General features: G+C 42.9%; 1 protein-coding gene across 1 annotated transcript in view; it reads right to left on the reverse strand.

Moving 5' to 3' along the window:
• Window positions 1-270: 270 nt before the first annotated feature.
• Window positions 271-12,028, reverse strand: part of CCS (copper chaperone for superoxide dismutase) — a 682,831-nt gene continuing 671,073 nt past the window's right edge. The window contains exon 9 of the mRNA XM_086938555.1: window positions 271-3,239. The gene's annotated coding sequence lies outside the window, so the exon portion shown is untranslated. The remainder of the gene's footprint in view (window positions 3,240-12,028) is intronic.

A 12,028-nucleotide genomic window follows, 5' to 3' on the forward strand; every position in this document is an offset into this window, starting at 1 on the left:
CCTATATAGGAGCTGCACGTTTAGACAACATAGACTGTAGGATTGGTGTTCAGACTGATTCTAGACACCCCTACCGGGTATGTTTGTCTGTATACCCGCTAGCTCACAGTGCCACTAGAAACCCCTCTTATCAAGGAGAGAATAGTTCCTGACAAATATCGAACGTGACAACTCTGTCCCATCAGTGATCGTTGAAACATTATATCACTTTTCGCTCAGTCACTCGTGCTCGCTTTGTCTCAGAGAGATACACAGAATAAACGGTGGGGGTGTTTTTCAATAAGTATTTATTGAATCAGAGTCATTCAGGTGTAAAATAGGTGTGCTGAAACAACCATAAGACAGAAACAGATGTAAATGATTATAAGCACCAACAGAGTAAAAGGATGGTAGATTTCTACCATAGTGCTAAAACAAAAAATACAGGCAGGTATTAAATTACATTGCAACAAAATGCGTACTCCTAAGATGCGACCCTAACTAGATGTACCTAAGTGTACCTAGCATGTATGTAGGTGTGTATCCAAGAATCCCTCTAGGAAAAAGTTAACCCCATTACCTGAAGGGAGAGACTGTGGGATCCCGTCTTGGTCTTGACATGGACACACCGCGAGGGATGTCGGACCACTGCGAGCTGGAGCGTCTGCGTGCAGGAACCTCAGCGCCTCGTGTCAGTGTGTCAGCATGGAAGTCCTTTCTCTTCTCTGCCTACCTCAGCAAGATATTGTGTTGATATACCCAAAGTGGTTCCCGCAGGTGTTCTACCTTGCTGCGTCATTCATACTTAGAATGACAGAAGGAAAGACCCGTATAAATAGTTATTATGCAGGAGATGGTAGTCCTGCGGAGTTTCAAAGAATCCTCACGTATAATTGATGAGGCTAGTTTTCAGGGAAAACCCCACGTCCTGTAAGCAGTACCGTAACTAGGTAACAGGTCCGTCCCAAGAACGGTTATGTCTGATTTACAATATGGGGCAGCAACCCTTGCACCACAGTCAATAGAGGAAGTAGATAGAGCTCTATCTCAGACTGTAAAGGCTCTGACGGTGTACCCACAAAATTGTTTATGGCCAATAAGTTACTGTGGCTCCCCTTGTTAACAAACATCTTTAAATGCTATGCAGCCCAGGAGCCACCTGAATCGTGGGGAATAGTGACTATAGTCCCCATCTTCAAAAAGGGCGACAGGTCGGACCTTAAATGTTAGAAGCCAATAATAGGTGAAAAGTTAGGTGACTACCAGAGCCTATATTGGGGTACCTACCAACTTAAACATAACTCAGATCTGGCACTTAAAAAAAAATTATATAGATAAGCTATTAAGGTTACCTTGCATTGCCATTATAGCCTATGGTACTTTTACATACTGCTGTACTATGGTACTGTTGGACTCCCACTTCAAAGACAGGGAATGATTCAAGCATATGAATATATGAAGGATCCAATACTGGAGAAACTCAGAGTAATGTGGTTTACTGAATTTTATTATTCTTGCTCTTTAATTTGAATTCAGTTGTGTCATAGTGTTTCTTGTTTTGGGAAATATTCAGGAGGTACAGTCGTAATTATCGAAAACAAAACAGTTGTTCCACATTTAATCTCTGTGGCTCTATATGTTTAATCCAAAATACTTCTTATTGGAAAAGTATCAACTAAGAATATCCTCCATGTTGCAGCATATTGATTTTTACACAAACTTAGTATCTTATTAGAAGTATTAGATGTTTTATTACATAAAATATTTGGCTATCTTAGATTGAAATTCAGTATTTTGTGAATTATAAACTTATGTTCACCAATTCAGGCATTACACTTTCTTGCAAATGGGTCAACATATGTTTTGGAGCAGAGGCATTTGATCAAATAGATTCCTGATTCTGTGTCGCAAGTTGAATATGCAAATTTGTTCACATGTTATTGGATGTTGTCTTTGGGGTTCATTTATAATACCACTAAAGATGACACAATTCAAGAACTGCAGATGTGTACAGCAAATAGCCTCAGGTATCCGATCCTATCTTGATCAGTTAACAACCTCTCTTTGAAAATGGAACAATAATTTGCATATAATCCATGTAATTATGGAAGGGCACACCCATTTCTGTAAGTAGTTTATGCAAGGGCTGGAGATCCACAGTAAAGTAGTGGCGAAACACATATCCTGTGGAATGCTACACGTTTCTTGAGGAGTAAGAGTGAAAGGATGCAAACCTTCAACATCCCTTTGACCTCATACAGATGTACTAGCATACTATGGTCAAGGATGTCGAAGGATAATGATATGTCAAACACAATTTTCAACGTGGGCTCTCCCACATCCGTGAGGGTAAGCATGGTATTCTGCACATCCATTAGCGCGGTCTCGTTCTCTCTAATTAGTCTATAATATGTATGCTACTCTCCCAACCTTTAATGTTGTTACAAATACAAATGCAGATGAATTGTAGCAGCATTCTGAAATATGAAGGGTACAATGGAAATTGGGCAGTAATTTCTAGGGCCTTGAGGATGCATTCCATTTGATTTCAGCAAGGTGTTATCAATGTCATTTTTAATTCAGATAGTGTTGCCCAGTTTTAAGGGGACAGAGTTTGCCTACATGCCTCACCAAGACTGATGAACAAGGGTCCCTGGGCTTGTAGCTAGAATCCCACCCTGTACAATCATATTATTTTCACTTATGGAAACTCGTGGAATGAAAACCCAACTTGGGCAAATGAAAGCTGTCTTTCTACTAGTTGTGGTTTTGTCCCGGGTTGATGTTTTTAAATCCAATAATGGTGGCCTGTTTGCTATTTATGTTTTTTTTTGTCAAAGCTTGGGACACTTTTTCACAAAATCCAATTTAGTAGGGATTACCACTAGAGGCTAGAGTGCTGGATTACGAAGGTTTTACAGAAGAAATTAGCAGTGGATTGAAGATTGAGCAGCAGAAAAACATTTTAAAAATACACGAATTGATGTTGTTACTAAAGGCTGGCAAGAGGAAAAAAATGTCATAATGAATGCCAGAAAAAGAAATAAGCTTGCCCATACAGAGGGGGCATGGTAGCACAACAAAAGGCAGGGACAAAGCATAAGAGATGCCTGATAGGGGCATGGGATAAAAACAGTAGAGAAACATGATTAGTAGAAGTGCAAACAATGAAGGCAGGCTGAGTGATCTAAAAAAAGGAGCGCGTCCAGATCAGAAATGGTTGAGGGCAGTGGCGGTGCGTCCATTGGGGCTTTGCCCCACTAATATAACACAACAAATGGAGGAGTGCTCCCTATAGGCAAAACAGAGAAAGTCTCTGTGCCAAAAGCTTAAGACTTAATCAAGCAATTGTGCCCAACCTTTACTTAGGACATTGCATATCCTTTTTGAAGACCCCTCACTCACCAACCTAGTTGGTGACATGCTTCATCATTGGGGTCCCACCCCGCTGGCCGAGTGCCAACAGGGTGTGCTACGACACCTGACTACAGTGGAGGGGGTATTTTTCTTTTATATGTGCAGTGATAAAAAGGGTGAAAGTGATTTAAAAAGGGGCCAGAACTACTCACTACAAGACTTTATTCCTGAGTGACTGGGCACCCTAATAAAAGAACTGTGACACCTATGACTAATTATGTAGACTCCGGTGTACAAGACGTGTAGTGTTATTAAAATAGCGACGTGTGCTATGTGATTTAAAATTAAGGTCATAGGTCAACATGTTTCAACCTCTTGCGATTGTGGGTTTTCGTCAGGACCAAATAGACAAAGAATAAAAGACCTGGGTGGTACGTACACGCTATGGTGCATCCTGCCCTCGATCAGTGTAAAATTTAGGAAACACAAACTTGTGTCCCTTATCAAAAGCGTAATCTTCTCCCCACTCTGGAAGAAAAACGTGTGAAGGAAAAAATATCAGGAAACGGGGGTTGGGATCACAATACATAAGACAAACTTTTGTTGCACGTTTAACATATACAAAAAATAACTAAGTGAAAAAGGAAGGATTGCCCTTCTAGTGGGTAGACTAAATTGGTTTATTAACCATATTTGTGGCTACCGTGATTACGACCGTACCCCGCCCTTGTTATGGGTATCTGGCGTAAGTACTGATGACCCATATATTCGGTCGTATTATTGTTAAAAGTTTGCTGGGAGAGATCAAATCGCGTTGCGATCTGTGCACATTTAAGCATTTTATGGTGGTGAGTGGATACTTTCTAGGAGATTATAGTGTCTCACGATATATCCGAGAAAGCTACATTTAATTATCTAGTTTACAGGATTTAGAGAAAAATGCAGCAAGGTCACACCCGGATAGTTGTAAGACATTTCTTACCTGCTTGGTGTTGGTGAAGACTGCTGGACTGCGAGCTTGTATCGGCGGAACTGCTCTTCCTTCAGCTCCTCGCCTCAACTACTCGCGGAACCCGCTTCGCGGGTCCCGCATCGTTTGCCTGATTGCCGGTTTGCACTGAGGGAACTGTGCAGAGGTCAGTGCTGTGGCCAAGTCACGAACTGCTGAAGTTCACTTTGGGGCAGAGGTCAGTGCAGGGCTGCGAGCGAGGGCAGGCGCAGGACTCCAAGTCCCAGGAGCGCCTGACCCTCGGCATTGACATCAGCTGTGAGGCTCTCCCTGCTGGCTCCTCCCCCGCCTCAGCGCCGCCAAAACCCATGGGCTTGTGGATCTCGCCGGATTTCTTACCTGCTTGGTGTTGGTGAAGACTGCTGGACTGCGAGCTTGTATCGGCGGAACTGCTCTTCCTTCAGCTCCTCGCCTCAACTACTCGCGGAACCCGCTTCGCGGGTCCCGCATCGTTTGCCTGATTGCCGGTTTGCACTGAGGGAACTGTGCAGAGGTCAGTGCTGTGGCCAAGTCACGAACTGCTGAAGTTCACTTTGGGGCAGAGGTCAGTGCAGGGCTGCGAGCGAGGGCAGGCGCAGGACTCCAAGTCCCAGGAGCGCCTGACCCTCGGCATTGACATCAGCTGTGAGGCTCTCCCTGCTGGCTCCTCCCCCGCCTCAGCGCCGCTAGAAATCTCCCTCTAGGTACCGCGTCGCGGGAGCGCGCCGGGAGAAGCCCGGGACAAGGGCGGGCCCTCTGAGGCCCTCAGAGGCACGAGAAGGCTAGGCTAGGCCCTCTCCCTAACAGTTACCCCCTCATTAGCTCCATAAGCTATCCGGCTATTTAGGATTTGTACTTCTTGTTTGTGCACCTTAGATTCAAACCATCCATTCCCTTCACTAATGATAAATAGCTACATTGTACATCTGAGGCTTATAATCTGGTAAACGTTTTCCACTAATACCTCCCCAGCCACCTTTCTGATATCACTGGAGTGGGATGATGACAAAGAAATTGAGGTCTGGGAGAATATTGGTAGGAAGATCAAATTCTAAAACCAGATCGAACCCCCTCCGAAACAAGCTTGGTCAGGCCTCCAATCTGAAGAGCACTTGTCAGATTTTTAACTTGTGGGAAAAGGGCAAGACTAAAGCTGCAATGGAGGACAATAAATCAGTGGTCCTTATAGAATCTGGTGTTATTCCCACGGATACATTGTCCAACTCTCCAAGAGAATTGTTTGAAAACAGAAAGGAAATCGCGGTTACCAGTATAATAGAATCAAAAGTAGTTCCTCTGACTGTCGAGAGTGTTTTCTCTCCTCCCGCATTCTCCACAGCGAAAAATAACACTGAATTAGAACCAGAAGTAATTATAAAAACTAGGGATGGTACAGAAGAGGATAATATGCATATAGGGGAAACTCCGCCAGTGATCACCAACCATACTTTAAACACTTCTTTGACAAAAGTTTCCTTTAACAATGGTCTGTCCCCATTGTTGTTGGATAATGACCTATGTCAAAGATATATAGAAAACGACCCGGTCAAAGCAGAGATGGATCTAAAAACTTCGCTAACATCAACCCACGCTGGCTTGAAGTTGTACAGTAGTACCCCTTCCAAATCCTCGCATTCAAATTTTTCCATTAGTCCTAATCTAAATTTGACTGGGATGGAGGCACTACAATGCCAGGGAAATGACAATCCTATCTCTGATTCCCTACATATATTAGAACATTTATTGTCATCCATCCTACAACTTTTGGAAAAATTTGTGGGGGGATCTGATTGTGTCTTGGACACAGTGACCAAGATTTTAAAGGTCTTATTGGCCACTCAAAAAGAGAAGGATATAGTCCAAGTACAGTCCTCTTCTCCTCCAGCACTAAATGGGGTAGACATAAAAGACCAGCACTCCAAAATCAATAAAACTGTGATTGAAGTACTTGAAGAAGGAAATCTAAGTGTCAATGATATAGAAGCAAACCCCTCTGAAAATCCCCCCCCAAAACTAGGGACTGACCTTTTTCCAATTTTTAAGAAGCAATTGGGCGAAGGAGATAGAGAAGTGGGTGAGGCTCCAGAAGAAAATGGCAACAAAGGGAAGTTACAGGATTTAAAGAAGAAGGGAAAAAACTTAAGAAAATTGCTGAGACGGATAGAAAAAAATAGGCGGAGGAAAATCCTCTTTAGAAAACACCTTAATTTATCCATAAATAACGGGGTTCCCCATATTCAGGCGGTAGCTGAAAAGGAGAATAACACTGAACCCAAGAGCAACATGGGAAACTTCGCACCCCTACCTGTGATTATGCCCGCAATATCCCTGAGTCCCCCTCCTCCCCTCTTATTAAAAGTAGACTCAAATATTACCTCCCAACAAGTTCTCGTTGCTAGGGACGTAACAGGGTCCAATACTCCCACATTTCTGGGTCAAGATTATAAACCCCCGAGTAAAGTGGGCGCAACACTTAATCCCTTGGCGCCATCTTTCTCGGGAATAGTAGCGAAAGGTATTCCACCGGCTGAGCCCAAAGAAAAAGGTATAGATACTCTATGGGTGGAACTCTCTCCCCTGTTCGACACCGAATGTATTTTGAACAGATCCCTCTTACTCAAATACTTTCAAGAATCTGCCAACTTGAAATTGATACAATCGGCTGACTTAGATAGAGTACAAATATTACAATCAGAAGTGGGGATGACAACTAGGGTGAGGTTCTACTCTAAGTTAGTAGCCAACCTTATTCTACAACGTTCAGAAGATTTGCAGAGCAGAGGGATAGACGTCATCCCGGTTTTGGGACATTCAGGCCAGACTAAGGTTTTTTCCAAACCCTCCCAGAAACCCCCATTCTCCCTGTTGCATGCAGCCACAGGGCGTATAAATAAGTCTGGGGAACTAACAGAGCTAAAAATATGTAAGTCTAAGGACTCCCGTATGGTGTCCTATCTTGCCCCTCCTCCGTTATCTTACCAACCAGTCTCAGGAATCGAAAGTGCCCAATGGAATTGGCTCCCCCGAGTCTTGGCAGAAAAACCCTCAAATAATCACTTAAATAATCAGGATCTTTAGCACAAAACTTTCCATAATCTCTTGGAATGCAGCAGGCATAAAAAATAGTCCAGAGAAACTGGCTTTTCTCTTATCTCTGGAGCAAAACATAATATGTCTCCAAGAGACATGGTGCCCTGATAAAATCCAACTAGGGAAGGACTATTATGTCTTAGAAGGCAGTGCTATCTTGAACAAAAAAGGTCATGCGAGTGGGGGGATAGCCTGCCTTTTATCAAATCAAATAAATTGGAACTATGAACATTATCTGGACCCCAGTAAACTGTTCCAAGCAGTAACTATACTTGGGTTTGATAATTCTAAAACTACCAACCGTCTGGTCCTGATTAATGCTTACATCCCTCCAGAAACAGGCTTTAATGCAATACTTAAAAAGGTTTTCTTGCATGTCCAGGGTATTAGGGAGAAAGATCCGATGACAGACATAATTCTAGTTGGGGATCTAAATAGTAAGATTTCCAATCTAAGCTTAAACTTATTCAGTGATAAATCAAGAGAGGAAACACTTTGTATTCCCCGGGCAGTATTCCCTGAAAGTATAAAAACAAATAAACGTGGTAAAATAATACTAAAGGAGTTGGTAGAAATAGACGGGCTCATAGTCAATGGGAGACTCCCATCAGATTCCCCGGCTAATTCCACACACAAATCATATAGAGGGAAATCGATTTTGGACTACGTAATAACGGGGTTCCACTCATTCGTGCTGCTGAAGGATCTTAATGTAATTGATACCCCACTAAGTGATCATAAAATCCTTTCCGTTTGGTTAAATATAAAGCCCCCAAGTTGTGATCAATGGTCACTGAACAATGACCAAACAAATTTCCATTCTAAATCAGGAAGGTGTTTTTGGAACGCGAAGGCGCATCGAAATTTGGAGGTAATGCTGGATGCAGCAATCTCCGAGCTTCCGTCCTGGAATGGCTCTGAAATCGAAAATTTCTGCGTTTTTATGAATTCAGTGGTAGCAGGGACAAAAACACTCAACAGGAAAAAATCTATTAGAATTTCCCCCAGCCCTTTGAGATCTCTAAATATAGAAATAAATAAACTAGTTAGGGCCCAATATCTGAACAGATTACCGGATACAGCACAAAAAATAACTAAGCTAAAAAGGAAAAGGAGAAGGTTATTGACTAGGTTACGCAAAGAAAAGGAGGACTCCATATGGGTAAAACTAAGAGAAGCGGCTATCCATGGGGAAATGAGGCAATTTTGGTCCCTCGTAGGCGAAGGGTGCGGAATGAGAACAAGTCCCGCCCCCATTGCCATCGAGGAACAAATATGGAGGGAGTTTGTCATCAACCTCTACGCTAGTAATAACGAGGCGAATTCTCAAATATGGCAAATAGATACGAGGGAACCATTAGAACCATTTACAGAAAAGGACATAGATTTGGCAATTAGTGAAATGCGTTATTCCGGGGCAATGGGCCCGGATGAGGTGCCCATCAATGTATTAAAACAGAACAGGGCTAAATGGTGCAAGCTACTCTGTCCTGTTTTTAATATTTGCCTATCAAGAGGTAAGGTGTTACCCTCCTGGAAGGGAAGCATCCTGGTGCCGTTGTTTAAAAAAGGTGATCGCCTATCCCCCCAGAATTACCGCCAGATTGCATTACTGGATGCAGTCGGCAAAGTCTTCACAAGGTGTCTGCTCAAGCGGATAAATATCTGGGTGGAGCACTCGGCTGTTCTTCCACTTGAGCAGACAGGCTTTAGGAAAAATCACGGTACCCTGGATAACTTGGCAGCCCTCCAGGTGATAACAGATAAATATATCGGAGCCAGAAAGGGGAGAGTCTATGTGGCATTCATAGATTTCTCCACGGCTTTCGATAAGGTCGACCGACAGCTACTGTGGAGAAAGCTACACGATCTAGGCATGCCTCATGGTCTCTTAGGTTTGGTTCAAGACCTACACGACAACACATGGTGCAGAGTATTATTGGGGGGGGGAAGAGGCTTAACCCAGCTCATACCATCTGCAAATGGCCTCAAACAGGGTTGTCTCCTAGCCCCCCTGTTATTCTCCCTATATGTAAGTGATCTTCCCCGTATAATATCTGCAGGTGACGGCATTGCCCCTCGCTTAGGAGACTCATACATCTCTTGCCTAATGTATGCGGATGACATATTGATCTTAGACCTCACCCCAAAGGGACTTAACAATCGTCTCCAATTATTACATGCATTTTCCGAAGAGCATTACCTGAAAATAAACATCTCTAAAAGTAAGGTAATGTGTATGGAGGGGAGGAAAAAACTAAGATTAGAAAACATCAGCTGGGAATTGGGAGGAAAGAAATTAGAAAGAGTATTATCCTACGTATTCTTGGGCAAGGTTGTGAATAGTAATCTAAGCAATAAATCCCATATTGAAAATAGCACTCACAAGGCAAAAACACAGGGAAATGGCTTAAGAGCACTATATAAGTCGACTGGTAAAAGGCACTTTGATTACCTATTGGAGGCATTCCGGGCAAAAATCCCCCCAACTCTGCTTTATGGTATAGAGTTTATTGAATTAGCTGAATGGGGTTTCTTAGATACAGATGAGGGATCCCTCTTGAGAAGCTTAATATCAGCTAATAATAGCTGTAGTACTGCAGCTCTTCGTCTGGAACTCGGGCTAAGAAGCAGCTGGGCACAGGCTTTGGCAGGAGTCATTCGCTGGGTAATATGTCTGATCAAGGGAAAGCCGGCAACATTAAGATCCCTAATTAAAAAAGAGTTGATGGGCCCATTAAAAGAGTACTCTTTGCTTATAAGGAACTACAGGAAGGCCCTCAAACTCTTGGATCTGGAGGAAGTTTCCCTCCTAGCCCTTTCTACTCAACAACTAAAGCTCACATTAAAGCACGCCACCTGGAAGTTGAGCTATGAAAGGGATCGTACCGTGATCTTACAAAAAAAGGGGACAAACCAAGCTGTTGATTCTTGTATGGTAAAACAAATACAACCTTACGTCACTTGGAATATGCCCCATGGCTTGCGCCGCTTCTGGCTACTTCTTAGGCATGATATACTTCCATTGAATAAGCTGCTAGCTAAATGGTATGGCACTACCAATATATGTAATTTTTGTAACAGTTCAGTCCAAGACTCCTTACACGTCTTGTTAGTTTGCCCAGCACTAATGGCGCACCGTCGGCAGTGGGTAAAGCCCGTATGTATCCAATTTGGTATTTTAACTGCTAAATCTTTGATTAATGCAATCGTCTGTCCCCCGAATGAAATTTTCTGTAACAGAATTTTTAATTTTTTTAAATGTTTCCTAGAATTGTATTAGTTGAATGGCATATCACTGTTAAATAGGTTGATAACATGTGGCGTTATTTTATTATGTTTAATTTGTATCATTGTAATATGTGGATCTCCACGGAGTTCCAAAATCATATTTATAAATAAATAAAAATTGTAAGACATTCAGCTTACTCATAGAGCGGTACGTGTCCGCTTCATGGGCGTCCGTGTTCCAAAGGCGATGCTCGCGTAATCTAAGGAAATTAAATTAAAATTACAACACGATCGCAGGATGATCGTGAGTGATGGAATGTCAACTCATCTGTCCGTATAGACATCCCGGGAGATCGCGTATGGTCAGACTTACTTGCGGCTTCTGCTCCTCGACTGGAAACCTACTTTGTTCCATAGACAGTGCGCCCCGTGGGATTCCCTAACCCATAGTGAGGAAGCGACCAGGTAGTTAGGCACTCCGCTTCCTGAACTGGGCGGGATCCACCGAGTCATGTGTGCCGGTAGGCCAATCGACACTCAGCGGTATCAGGATGAGGCTTGAAACACGGTTTCTATGGCGACCAAGGGCGTTCAGGGGAGAAATGCGAAACGCCCTAGTTACAGGTGACGCTTAGCAATTAGGTGAAACAGTGAGTGAGGATTAGGTCATCCCATGACCGAGTTCCACGGAATGTTGTGTGTCCTGCAGTTAGGTAATGCTCTGTCAACCTAGTCATGGATTTTTTACACCTGATGGTGCTTCTGTGTTCTCCTATACGTAGTTTCACTTTTCTATTGGTCTTGCCAATGTAGTGGAGATCACACGGGCACGTTATTCTGTAAACTACGTTTTCACTGTTACAGTTTGTGTGGCCTTGGATTGTCCATACCTCACCAGGTTCCAGGAGCAGGGTGTTTGTGTTGGTAGTGAATGGGCACACACTACAATTGCCACATTTATAGTGGCCCGTGACCTTTGGTAGTCCCCATGCATTTAGCACTGTATCATATTGTACCTTTTTTTTGTTATTGGTCTTGTGTTTACCACTGCATCTTTTATGCTTCTCGCTTTCTTGTAAGAAAAGAGTGTTTTTTCCCATTCCATTTTGCCGGAATTTATAATCGACCAGTGCTTATTTATTATCCTGGTTACATCATTGGAAAATTTGTTGTATGTTGTAACGCATGTGAGGGAAGTTTTCTTGGTTGGTTTTACAGTACTGTCCAGAAGTACTTCCCGAGGTTGATTGCGTGCTCGTTTTTGACTTTTTTGAAGGATTTTGTTCGGATATCCTCTAACCTTCAGTTTCTCAGTGAGATTGCTCGCTTGTTCTTTGTAGTCCTTAAGCTGACTAGAGTTGCGACGAATTCCCAAATATTGCC

Source organism: Lissotriton vulgaris, chromosome 9, assembly GCF_964263255.1.
Source record: "Lissotriton vulgaris chromosome 9, aLisVul1.2, whole genome shotgun sequence".
Taxonomy (NCBI): domain Eukaryota; kingdom Metazoa; phylum Chordata; class Amphibia; order Caudata; family Salamandridae; genus Lissotriton; species Lissotriton vulgaris.